Source organism: Trichechus manatus, unplaced genomic scaffold, assembly GCF_000243295.1.
Source record: "Trichechus manatus latirostris isolate Lorelei unplaced genomic scaffold, TriManLat1.0 scaffold00057, whole genome shotgun sequence".
In the NCBI taxonomy this organism is placed as follows: domain Eukaryota; kingdom Metazoa; phylum Chordata; class Mammalia; order Sirenia; family Trichechidae; genus Trichechus; species Trichechus manatus.
The window spans coordinates 3,009,790-3,022,344 of record NW_004443993.1 but is presented as its reverse complement, the minus strand read 5'-3'; the positions used below and the strand labels follow the sequence as shown (position 1 = coordinate 3,022,344).

The 12,555-nt window shown below is 41.1% G+C and overlaps 1 pseudogene; it reads right to left on the bottom strand.

The window, feature by feature from the left end:
• Nucleotides 1-8,853: 8,853 nt before the first annotated feature.
• Nucleotides 8,854-9,776, bottom strand: LOC101348358 (olfactory receptor 18-like; annotated as a pseudogene).
• Nucleotides 9,777-12,555: the final 2,779 nt, after the last annotated feature.

The following is a 12,555-nucleotide window of genomic DNA, read 5'->3' as shown; positions in this document are numbered from 1 at the left end:
TGAATGATCTTCAGCAAAATTTTACTTACGTGTGATATAAATGATATCGTTCCATAATTTCTGCATTTGATTGGATTACCTTTCTTGGGAATAGGCATATATATGGATCTCTTCCACTTGGACGGCCAGGTAGCTGTCTACCAAATTTCTTGGTATAGATGAGTGAGCACTTTCAGCTCTGCATTTGTCTGTTGAAACATCTCAATTGATATTCTATCAATACCTGGAGCCTTGTTTCTTGCCAATGCCTTCAGAGTAGCTTTGACCTTTTCCTTCAGTACCATCGTTCCTTTTCATATGCTACCTCCTGAAATGTTTGAACATTGACCAATTCTTTTTGGTATAGTAGCTCTGTGTATTCCTTCCATCTTCTTTTGATGCTTCCTGCATTGTTTAATATTTTCCCCATAGAATCCTTCAAGATTTCAACTCGAAGCTTGAATTTTTTCTTCAGTTCTTTCAGCTTGAGAAATGCCAAGCATATTCTTCCCTTTTCGTTTTCTAACTCCAGGTCATTGCACGTGTTATTATCATACTTTACTTTGTCTTCTCAAGACGCCCTTTGAAATCTTCTGTTCAGCTCTTTTACTTCATTTCTTCCTTTTGATTTAGGTACTCGATGTTCAAGAGCAAGTTTCAGAGTCTCTTCTGACATCCATTAGAGTCTTTTCTTTCTTTTCTGTTTTTTTAATGATATCTTGCTTTCTTCATGTATGTTGTCCTTGATGTTATTCTACAACTCATCTGGTCTTCAGTCATTAGTGTTCAATGTGTCAAATCTATTCTTGAGATGGTCTCAAAATTCAGGTGAAATATACTCAAGGTCGTACTTTGGCTCTCGTGGACTTGTTCTGATTTTCTTCAGTTTGGACTTGAACTTGCATGTGAGCAGTTGATGATCTGTTCCACAGTGGGCCCCTGGCGTTGTTCTGACTGATGATATTGAGCTTTTACATCGTATTTTTTCCACAGACGTAGTCTCTTTGATTCCTGTGTATTCCATCTGGCAAGGGTCACACGTATAGTTGTGTTTTTTGTTGGTGAAAAAAGATATTTGCAATGAAAAAGGCATTGGTCTTGCAAAATTCTGTCTTTCAATCCCTGGCATCACTTCTATCACCAAGACCATATTTTCCAACTATTGATCCTTCATCTTTGTTTCCAACTTTCTTATGCTAATCACCAGTAATTATCAATGCATCTTGATTGCATGTTTTATCAATTTCAGACTGCAGAAGTTGGTAAAAGTCTTCAATTTCTTTATCTTTGGCCTTAGTAGTTGGTGCATAAATTTGAATAATAATCGTATTAACTGGTCTTCCTTACAGACTTATGGATATTAGCTTATCACTGACAGCATTGTACTTCAGGATAGATCTTGAAATGTTCTATTTGACGACGAATACGACGATTCCTCTTCAAGTTGTCATTCCTGAAATAGTAGACCATATGATTGCCTGATTCAAAATGTCTGTTTCGGCTCACTAATGCCTAGGATATCGATGGTTATGTGTTCCATTTCATTTTTGATTATTTTCAATTTTCCTACATTCATTTTGTACTTTTTATGTTCCAATTATTAATGGATGTTTGCTGCTGTTTCTTCTGAGTCGTTCCACATCAGCAAATGAAGGTCCCAAAAGCTTGACTCCATCCACATCATTAAGGTCAGCTCTACTTTGAGGATGCATCTCTTCCCTAGTCATCTTTTGAGTGCCTTCCAACCTGAGCAGCTGGTCTTCTGGCGCTATATCAGACAATGTTATGCTGCTATTTATAAGGTTTTCACTGGCTGATTTTTTTCAGTAGTAGACTGCCAGGTCCTTCTTCTTAGTCTGCTTAGTCTGGGAGCTCAGCTGGAACCTCTCTGCCATAAGTAACCCTGCTGGTATTTGAATACTGGTGGCATAGCTTCCAGTGTCACAGCACCACGCAAGCCTCCACTGTACGACAAACTGGCAGACGCATGGGGGGCAGAGACATTAAAGCCTATTATCTCAAGAAACTCGAGCATAAATGAACTGAAATCCTTAAATGTGTCTCAGTTCACACAGTGATATTTTTCTTCCCCTTCTCTTTCTCCCACTTCTTTTTCTGTTTTCAATTTTCTTAAAATCTATCCAATTATTTAAAATAATGTCAATCATATTAAATGGCAGATAATAAGTACAATAGAAAATTCATGACATAGACACACACAAGCCCTATTTTATCTTATTTATGTATCTGGGTAGTGAGACTCCATTCACAGGACACTTAGCCAATACTCTAAACTTCCTATTCTCTTTCCTGCTGATCCAGACAGAGATCTTGGAGGGTTAAGACTGAGTCCTATTAATCTCTCTAGTCCTACTGGACATCTCAGGAAGGAAGGAAAGCACAGACAAAAAAGCATTAAGGTGTAGAAGCCACAGTGACTATGCTTTGTTCCTGTGACCTAAAAACATAAATCAATATTTAACAGAGATATATTGTTTTGGTGTCCTATGCTGTGCCAAGCTTGGAGTAGGCTGTAGGGAAGCAGAGATGAATGAGACTCGATCTTTTTTCTCTGAGCTCTTCACCTCGTGACCCAGGAAGATAAATAGCAGGTTGGGCTGACAGTTTAGAATACTGGCTAGGTGCACAGTGATTAGGAGCCATGGTGGCATAGTGGTTAAGTATTCGGCTACAAATCATAAGGTCCCCAGTTTGAACTCACCAGTCACTTCCCAGAAGAAAGAAGTGGCAGTTTGCTTCTGTAAAGATTACAGCCTTGGAAACCCTATGAGGCAGTTCTACTACATCCTGTAGTGGTGCTGTAAGTCGGAATCAACTTGATAGCAAGGGGTTTGGTGTTTGGCCCAGTGATAAGAGGCAGTGGTGGTTCAGTGGTAGATTTCTCATTTTTCATGCAGAAGACTGGATTAGATTCTCAGCCTATACACCTCTTGCACATTCACCACCCATCACTGGATATAGGCTTGTGTGGTGCTATGATATTGAACAGGCTTTAGTGGAAGATCAACAAATCAGTCAATGAAAACCCTATGGATCACAATGATCTGGTCCACAACCGATCTTGGTGCCCTGTGAATGGAATCTCACTGCCTGGATTCTAACCTGGATTTACCACTTTCTAAACCAAATCTTGATTAAAATACATAAAATCACTGTGCTTCATTCCTCACCTATAAAATACTAATCATCTACCCAATTATTTAAAATAATGTCAATCATATTAAATGGCAAATAATAAGTACAATAGAAAATTCATGACATAGACACACACAAGCCCTGTATCTTGGTGGTGATTGTACAGATGAAATGAAAAAAGCTATGTAACACATAGCTCAGAGCCTGCATGAGGATACTCTCAATATAGTTTCTTGATACAGTAGTTATTGTCATCATCACCAGTGTTATGTCGTCAACTTCATGATCATTTAGGAGTGCTTAAGGGACAGGTTATTTCCTGCTCTGATGGGAGCAATGCCTATAGAAGTTAGAAATGGTGTTAGAGAAAAGAAGAAGTCTGAATGTGAGTCCTCAGATTCCCACAGTCGAAAGTACATAAACTTTGTAAGCCGCTTAGCTGAAACTTTTTATTCTGGGCCCTACATTTTGACTGTCCCAACTGTGCTGTTGGTCCTGATGATGAAAAACAATGCTCTTGACAGTCCCTCTTGTGTTTCTGTCTCCCTCAGCACTCACTGGGCTGCATGCTATCTCCGCTGGGGTATAACCAAGGAGTGTGAACACATTTCTCCTCCCCTGCCTGGTGGGAGATGGCTGCTGAGGCTCCTTCCTCAGGACTGGCAGGAACAGAGACTCAGGCATGGGCGTCCTGATGTGGATGACAACTCTGGGACTGCTAGACTGGGACAGGCACTTTGAACAGCTAGAGACATAGGCTAATAATTTATAGTTAAATGGTATTGAGAATGCAACTCACAGAGCTCATAATTAGCCTAACTGATCTATGTTATCCCAATCTCTGAAGGCTTGTGAAGTTACCGGACGAGGGAAGAAAACAGTGAATGTCCTGAAGGGTCAGGGCCCTTCCTCTTCTCGGGGGCAGACTTTGGTCTGGTAAATTGCAAGGATACTAATTTGAAGATCAGATTTTTTTTTTTTTCTGATTTGAAGAATAAGTGGGTGGCTTTGATATCAAAAAATGCAGTGAACTCATCAAATGATTTAGGGAGAATGAGGATTTCTGTACCGAGGATCTGATACTATTCCCATATCTCATTTAAGATTTCTATCTCTAAAGAGAACATCATAGCTAAAACAGCTTTTGGAAAAGAAAAGAAGAATGTGAAAAAGAAGTATATGGGAACCCAGCACTGGCTCTATATTTTAGATTCAAGCAATTCACAAGCAAAGCCCTCAAATTTGATGACCATAACCTCCTTCAGCAATATTTCTCAGTTGTGACAAACCCATTCTTCCAGAACTCTTTCCTCATTGGTTTCTGCACTACTCATCTGTTTCCATACACATCAACTGTAGGGACACTGAGCTGAAGGATATTAGAATACTAAGGCCATTTTAAGATAACAAATCCAGAAAGACATTAAAATATATTTATGAAGCAAACATATGGAATATTTAATATCCTTCTCTCTTTAAGAAATAGTCATTTGAATTAGAGGACATTATGAAGTACTCAAGGAGGGAAGTGGTAGAATTATCACTTCCCATGTGGTAGAACTGGATGAAATTCCCAGCCAGTGTACCTCATGTGCAGCCCCACCCATCCATAAGTGGAGGTTTGCATGTTGCCAAGATGCTGAATAGATTTCACTGAAGCTTCCAGACTGAGAGGAGGAAGAAAGACCTGGCAATCTACTTCTGAAAATCAGCAAAATCCTATGGATCACAAGAGCCAGGTACTTTAGGAACAGAGATTTTAATTAAAGGTATATCATAGGTACAACTTTTGATTCCAGTTTCCTGACTAGATATGGAATCCAAGACTCTGAGTTATGTCTCTCTGACATTGAGAGGAGCTAAATTACAAGAATGGATGAGGAAGTGGAGAGCTGAGACAAAATCCAGGAGTAGGGCCATGAGAGAGGTCTGCCAGAATTATCATCTGCCAGCTCTTTCTGTGATTCTCACCTGTGATCTCAGCTATCTTCCTGGTAGTTGATGTAGCAAGGGACGCCTTCTGGAAGAGCACTATGAATAGCTTGCAGTGACCAGGAACGAGAAATGGTAGGGTGGGTGGGCAGGAAAGAATATTGGCTAGGTGCCCCATGCCCAGATTCAAAACTGGCTTCATCCCTTTCTACTCTATGACCTGGTACAAGCTACATAAAAAGCTTTGCTCCTGTCCTCATCTGTAAAATGACAATGTGTGTTGCTCTTTTTGGAAGGTGGTGGCACAGATGCATGAGAACAAGTTACATGGAAATTTTAGCTCAAGAGACTGGAACCAGGAGGCCCTCAGTAAAGGTTTCTGAATAGTGTATTTACATAGTTCTCACCATTATCCTCACAATTATCATTATCATCCCTCTTATGATCATTTTGGAGGCCATGGTTGCTGCAAATGGTTGACATGCTCAACTGGCAATCGAAAGATTGGAAGTTCCAGTCCATTCAGCAGTGCCTTGGAAGAGAAGCCTGGTAATCTACTTCTCAAAAATTAGCCATTGAAAACTCTATGGATCACAGTTCTACTCTCACACACATGGGGTCATCATCAGTTGGAATCAACTCATTGATAATTGGTAGTGTTGGTGGTGTTATTTGTACAAATTATCAAAATCCACCATTATTCTGATTCTTAATCTTGCCTATTCTGTTAAATTGAAAAAAAAAATGGATGACATTGAATGTTCATAATAATAAAAACAAAACATACATTTATTCTCTCAGGAGTTAATACAGATCCATACTGAAGGTCTAGTAGTCCATCTGATACTTGATGTATTGATATCAAAATGTCCTCACTTTTTCTTGAGTCAGTGAATAATATATTCAACATTAAACAAAGTGGAGATGTAAAAAATCTAAGGTATATTTTAAGTATATAGACCAATGATATTAAGTCCCTGCCTTATACTGCATAAGGACTCCTTTGGAAGGATAAAACTGTAAGGTCTTCTGTCAGGCATCTGGATTAAATCACCCAGTGAATATCGAGGTTCCTCATCAGTGAAGTTGGTTGAAGATTAAGCTTTGTGGTAAAAGGTAATTTAAACTAGTTAATGCACAGGTTTTCAGAGCCCACATTGCTCCATCAGGAACTATGTTTACCATCTCTAAAGGAAATGTGGAAACCCATCTAATGAAAGACAGAAGGATTCCCAAGACAGATTCATCATGACAGAAGACAGAGCAGTATGGTTACAAAGTGGGTTCCCAATGACACTGTTACTAAAGAAAGGAATGAGCCTTCCTTTGCTCAGATTATGGTTCTTTGCTATCCTAGAATAATACAAACAAAGATGAAGTTAAATTTATTCATAATGACTTGAATGACTCTTAATGATTCTCAGGTACCATTAGAGTGACACAGCAACTGGATATAGGATACCACCACCTTAACCTCCAATTTTACACTCTTGACTAAGGCATATGATTGGTAACCATGCTTTTTCAGGAGCACATTTGTAATCTTCCTATTGCAGACAGACAATTTCAAAAGATGACTCAATAAGACAAAGTAAAGTATTATAATGACATGTGCAAAGACCTGGAGATACAACATTAAAAGAGAAGAGCATGTTGGACATTTATCAAGATGAAAGAACTGAAGAAAAAATTCAAGCCCTTGAGTTGCAATATTGAAAAATTCTATGGGCAAAATATTGAAGGATGCAGGAAGCATCAAAAGAAGATGGAAGGAATACACAGAGACACTGTACCAGGAAGAATTTGTGAACTTTCAACCATTTCAGGAGGTAGCATATGATCAAGAACCAATTGTACTGAACAAAAAAGTCTAAGCTGCACTGAAGGCATTGGTGAAAATCAAGGCTCCAGGAATTGAGGGAATACCAATTGAGATGTTTACAAAAAATGGATGCAGCAATGAAGCACCCACTCATCTATGCCAAGAAAATTGGAAGACAGCAACCTAGCCAAATGAGTGGAAGAAATCCATATTTTGTCCATTTCAAATAAAAGTAATCCAACAGACTGCAGAAATTATCTAACAATGTCATTAATATCACACACAAGTAAAATTTTATTGAAGATAATTCAAAAGCTGTTACAGGAGTACATCGCCAGGGAACAGCCAGAAATTCAGGCTGGATTCAGGAGAGGACATGGAATGAGGGATATCATTGCTCATGTCAGATGGCTCTTGCCTAAAAGCAGAGTATACCAGAGAGATATTTGTCAGTGTTTCATTGACTTTGCAAAGGCATTTGACTGTAGATCATCATAAATTATGAATAACATTGGGAAGAATGGGAATTCCCGAACACTTGATTGTGCTCATGCAGAAGTTGTACATAGAGCAAGAGGCAGTTTCACTTACATTGTACATATTATTAAGAGGGACCAGTCTCTGGAGAAGGACATCAGGCTTGGTAAAGTAGAGGGAAAGAGAATAAGAAGACCTTTGATGAGAAGGATTGATGCAGTGGCTGCAACAATAGGCTCAGACACAGCAATGATTGTAAGGATGGTGCAGGACCCAGCAGTGTTTTGTTCTGTTCTACACAGGGTCAACATGAGTTAGAACTGACTCGATGGTACCCAACAATAACAATTGCAGATGTGATAACATACCTTGCTTCTCCATGTTACAATTTATCAGTCAAGCCTAAATCAAGAACAAAGAAAACACACTAGTAATTTTAAAGAACATCATTTAATATAGGAATTAGGTAAGTAAGTATTGAAAGACTGAAACACATAAAAAAGGGGGGGGCATAACATTGAGCTAGTACCTACAGTAAGCAGTGGCCATGACAAAGGATAAGAATATAGTGAAAAGGTTGGCTTATTGGGGATGCTGATCTGTATGGACAACTATAGGAGGAATATTGCAAGAGAGGCAGATTGAAAACCAGAGTAAGGTTGGGAAATTCTACTGTAGCATCACAAAGCATAGTATAGAAAGGTGAATTTCAGGCAGAGAGACGAGAGATTATTATTCAGTACATATTACCACCTCTATGGTATACAGGGAAAAGATAGTTGAATAAGTGTTACCAGAAACGTTGAGAAAAATCACATTGCCTGAAGTTCTTTCATATCTTCCCACTTGTGGGCTCTGATGGCTTTAAGATCTTCAGCATCTGCTCATGAGAAATAAAGGAACCAAGGCATATTGGTCATTTTTGAACAATAGTCTTATTTACGTAAGTAGTCTCCAAACTTGCCTGCCCACTGGTACCTCCTGGGGTGCTTTGAAAATTTTTCTGGCTCACCACACACCTCAGTCTAAATAAATCAGAATTTCTGTTGGTACAACTCAAGCATAAGTATCTTTAAAATTCACCAGATGATTCCAATATGAAGCCAAGTTTGAGGGCTAATAACAAGCACTATTACACCTAAACTGCATAAATAGATAACATAGATAAAGATGTTGTATGGACAATAGGCGTAAACTGTGGAGTGGAGGGTGGTGGATTGTATCTTAATTTAAAGAAAAGTGCATTTCACCATTTCACTATGTGTCAATTCGGTCATATATTATGATGTACCACAGATTCCAGTATATTCCCCCACTTCCTTCCAAAATGGGCCAAATACTCAATAATCTGATATTAAACACAAAATGGATTAGAAACAATGAGAACTTCAAAAATTATAGGACTAAATGAGCATAACTTCCAGCTCAAAATGTTTGGTTTCCTGCCTCTTCTATTCTACAGACCAAAAAATAGAACAGGTATGACACTATGCTGGTCTGCTGAGAAGCCTGTGCAGGACTCTCTTGATATCCCTGTTCCTCAGGCTGTAGATGAAGGGGTTCAACATGGGGGTGACCAGGGAGTACATCACTGAGGTCACTGTACCACTCCTGAGAGACGGTGAGATAGCTGAACTAAGGTATGCTCCAATACGTGTTCCATAAAATAAGCTAATGACTGACAGGTGAGAGCCACAGGTGGAAAAGGCTTTATACTTCCCACCTGATGATGGGAGGCTCAGAATGGAGGGATCAATTCGAGTATAAGAGAAAAGGATCACTGAGACTGGAACACCACCACAGTTGGAACCAATAAAATACACTAGTATGTTTTTGATGGTGGTGTCAGAAGAGGCAAGATTGAGTAGTTGAGAAAGTTCACAGAATGAGGAATTTCCATTTCCATGCAGAAGATGAGTTGTGACACCAGCAAGCAGTACAGCTGGGTGTCCAAAAGGCTGAGAAAAAAAAAGACACCAAAACCAACAAGCCACAGAAGTGGGGTTTCATGATGACTGGGTAGTGAAGTGGTTGACAAATGGCCACAAACCAGTCACAGGCCATCATTGTAAGGAGTTGACTGTCCATACATCCAAAAAAACTAAAAAAAGACAACTGACTCAGGCAGATGACATAGGATATAATTCTATGGTGGGTGTGGATATCCATAAGCATCTTTGGGACTGTGGCAGAGGTGAAACCAATGTCAGCCAAGGACAGGTGGGTGCAGGTGGGGGTCAGAGCTCACAGTCAGGATGAAGAGTAGGTTCCCAAGCACTGTAAGCAGGTACATGGACAGGAACATTCCAAACAGAAGGGGCTGCAGTCCTGGATCCTCTGACAAGCCCAAGAGTAAGAATTCAGATACACGTGTTACATTCTGTGGGTCCATGTTGCAGAGACACCTTTGGGAAATAAAATGAAACAAGAAACCAGGCAGCAAGCCCTCGATCTGTATTTTGAATTTAGGAAATTCACAAGTAAAGCATTCACACTTAAGACCAGACACCCCGTTCAGCAATATCTCTCAACTGTGGCAAAACTATTCTTCCTAGAAATCTTTCCTCATTGGTTTCTATGCTATTCACCCTTTTCTATACAAACTCACTTTAGAGACACTCAAGTGAAGAATGTTAGAGGATTAAAGACATTGTCTTAGTTATCTAGTGCTGCCATAACAGAAATACCACAAGTGGATGGTTTTAACGAAGAGAAGTTTATTTCCTCACAGTCAAAGTAGTCTAAAAGTCCAAATTCAGGGCATCAGCTCCAGGGGAAGGCTTTTTCTCTCTGTCGTCCTTCTTCTCTTCGGTGTTCCCCTGGACTAGGAGCTTCTCTGCGCAGGGACCCCAGTCCAAAGGACGCGCTCTGCTCCTGGCACTTCTTTCTTGATGTTATGAGGTCCCCTGTCTCACTGCTCACTTCTCTTTTATATCTCAAGAGATTGCCTCAGGACACAAGCCAGTCTTGTAGATCAGGTCCTGCCTCACTAACACAACTGCCACCCATCTTCCCTCATTAACATCATAGAGGCATGTTTACAACATACAGGAAAATCACACAGTACCAGGAATCATGGCCTAGCCAAACTGATACACACATTTTTGGGGGGACATAATTCAAACCATGACATTCCACCCTTTGGCCCCCCAACAGTCACATCCTTGCAACATGGAAAACATATTCACCCCATCACATCATAGCAAAAGTCTTAACTCCAAGTCCAAAATGCAAAAATTCCTCTTCATCTGTGAAATCTAGAATACAACAACAGGCACAAGCTAGACATCTCCATTACAAGTGGGAAAAACTAGAGGAAAAGAAGTGATAACAGGCAACAAGCAAGTCAGCAAAACACATTACATTAGCCCTCAAGGCTTTGAAAATAATCTTCTGTTCTCTGAGACAATTTACACAATAGCCCTGCCCTCCAGACTCTAGGTATTGGCCACAGTCTCTGGATTTTGAGTGGAGGCCCCTCGGCCCTGGGCTTCATCTCCGCCTTCCAGGCCCACTGGGACAGCACCTCTGCTCCCTTGGCTTTAGGCGCACCATTCTCCTAGTCCATCGGAGTGACAACTCCACTCTTAGAAACACCAGAGGCCATGGCTCCACCCTTTGAAACCCCTGAGGTCATGGCCATACTTTTTGAGGCTGAAGCAGCTCGGCTTCTTGTGTCCCTTGTCTCTTCAGCTTCTGCTTCCTATGGCCTCTCAGCCCTCGGTCCTCACGCCGGCATCTGCCCTGCTGTGGCAAGTGTTCCAAAGCTCAGTAGCTCCACCGGTAAGTGCCTGGAGGCACCCCACTCCACCAGGAAGCCTTCTGCGCACAGGCACTCAGCTCCCTCGCTTCGTGGGTCGGCAAGCCTAGCTCCACCGATAAGTGCCCAGAGGCACCCCACTCTGCCAGGAAGCCTCCTGCTCACAGGCATTCAGCTCTCTTGCTCCGTGGGTCGGCTCCAGTGCCGTCTTTCACCCGTCTCCTGGTTCTGCTGCTGTTGGTCCTCTGTCACTGCTGCACGTCTATCCATTCACAGTTTTAAAACTGCTTCCACATTTTAGGTATCTGTTAGAGGAGCACCCCACTCTCAGTACCAAATTCTGTGTCCCACTACCATATGTCTTAGGCTGGGTTCTCCAGAGAAGCAAAACCAGTAAAGTGTATAAATATAGAGAGAGAGGTATTTATAACAAGGAAATAGCTCATGCAACTGTAGAGGCTAAAACATCCCAAGTCCACAGATCAGGGTAGAGGCCTCTCCCAGTTCACATAGCCGTAGCAGCTGGTGAACCCAAGGTTGGCAGGTCAGAGAGGGGCTCCCGCTCACAGGCTGTGAAGGTCGGTGAATTCCAAGATCAACAGACAGGACAATCAGGTTTCTCCTGATTCACCTAGCTGCAAGGGCTGATGAACCCAAGGTCAGCAGGTCGGGGAACCGGACTCTTGCTTGCAGGCTGAGAAATTCAACGAATTCCGAGATCAACAGGTAAGCTGCTAGCTCTAGTCCCACGAACCGGAGGTGAGACAACACGAGACAGCTGCTGAGTCTGGAACAAACCAAAAAACCTTGGCAAGGCAAGCAGGCAGAAGGTAACCGGTGGAAGGCAGAGAGATGAAACTGAGAGGGCGGTGAGCTGCCACAGGCCCCGCCTCCACCAGTACTGCTCAGCAGATTCCATCATGGGGGTGATCACAACATTATACAACTACTAAAACACTGAGAATAATGGTTTAGCCAAGTTGACATACAATCTTAACCATCACAGACATTTACAGAAAACAACTTCATAAAGACAGTAAAGTAATTAACTCTAAAAGAAATACAAGACTTCAACAGACACATAAGTAGTGAAAAGATCAAAGCAATACCAAAAACCTCCTAACAGAAAAGTCCAGGACCAAGATGGCTTCCCTGGGGAATTCTACCAAACATTTACAGAACAAGTGACGCCAATCCTTCTTTAACATTTCCAAAAAATAAAAAGAGAGAATTGTCCCTAACTCATTCTATGAGGCTAGCAGCACACTGTTACCAAAACCAGACAAAGACCCCACGAGAAAATAAAACTATAGACCAATACCAAAACTGAAACCAAACCCATTGCGTTTGAGTCGATTCTGACTCATAGCAACTCTGTAGGAGAGACAAGGCCTGCCCCATACCGTTTCCAAGAAGTGGCTGGTGGATT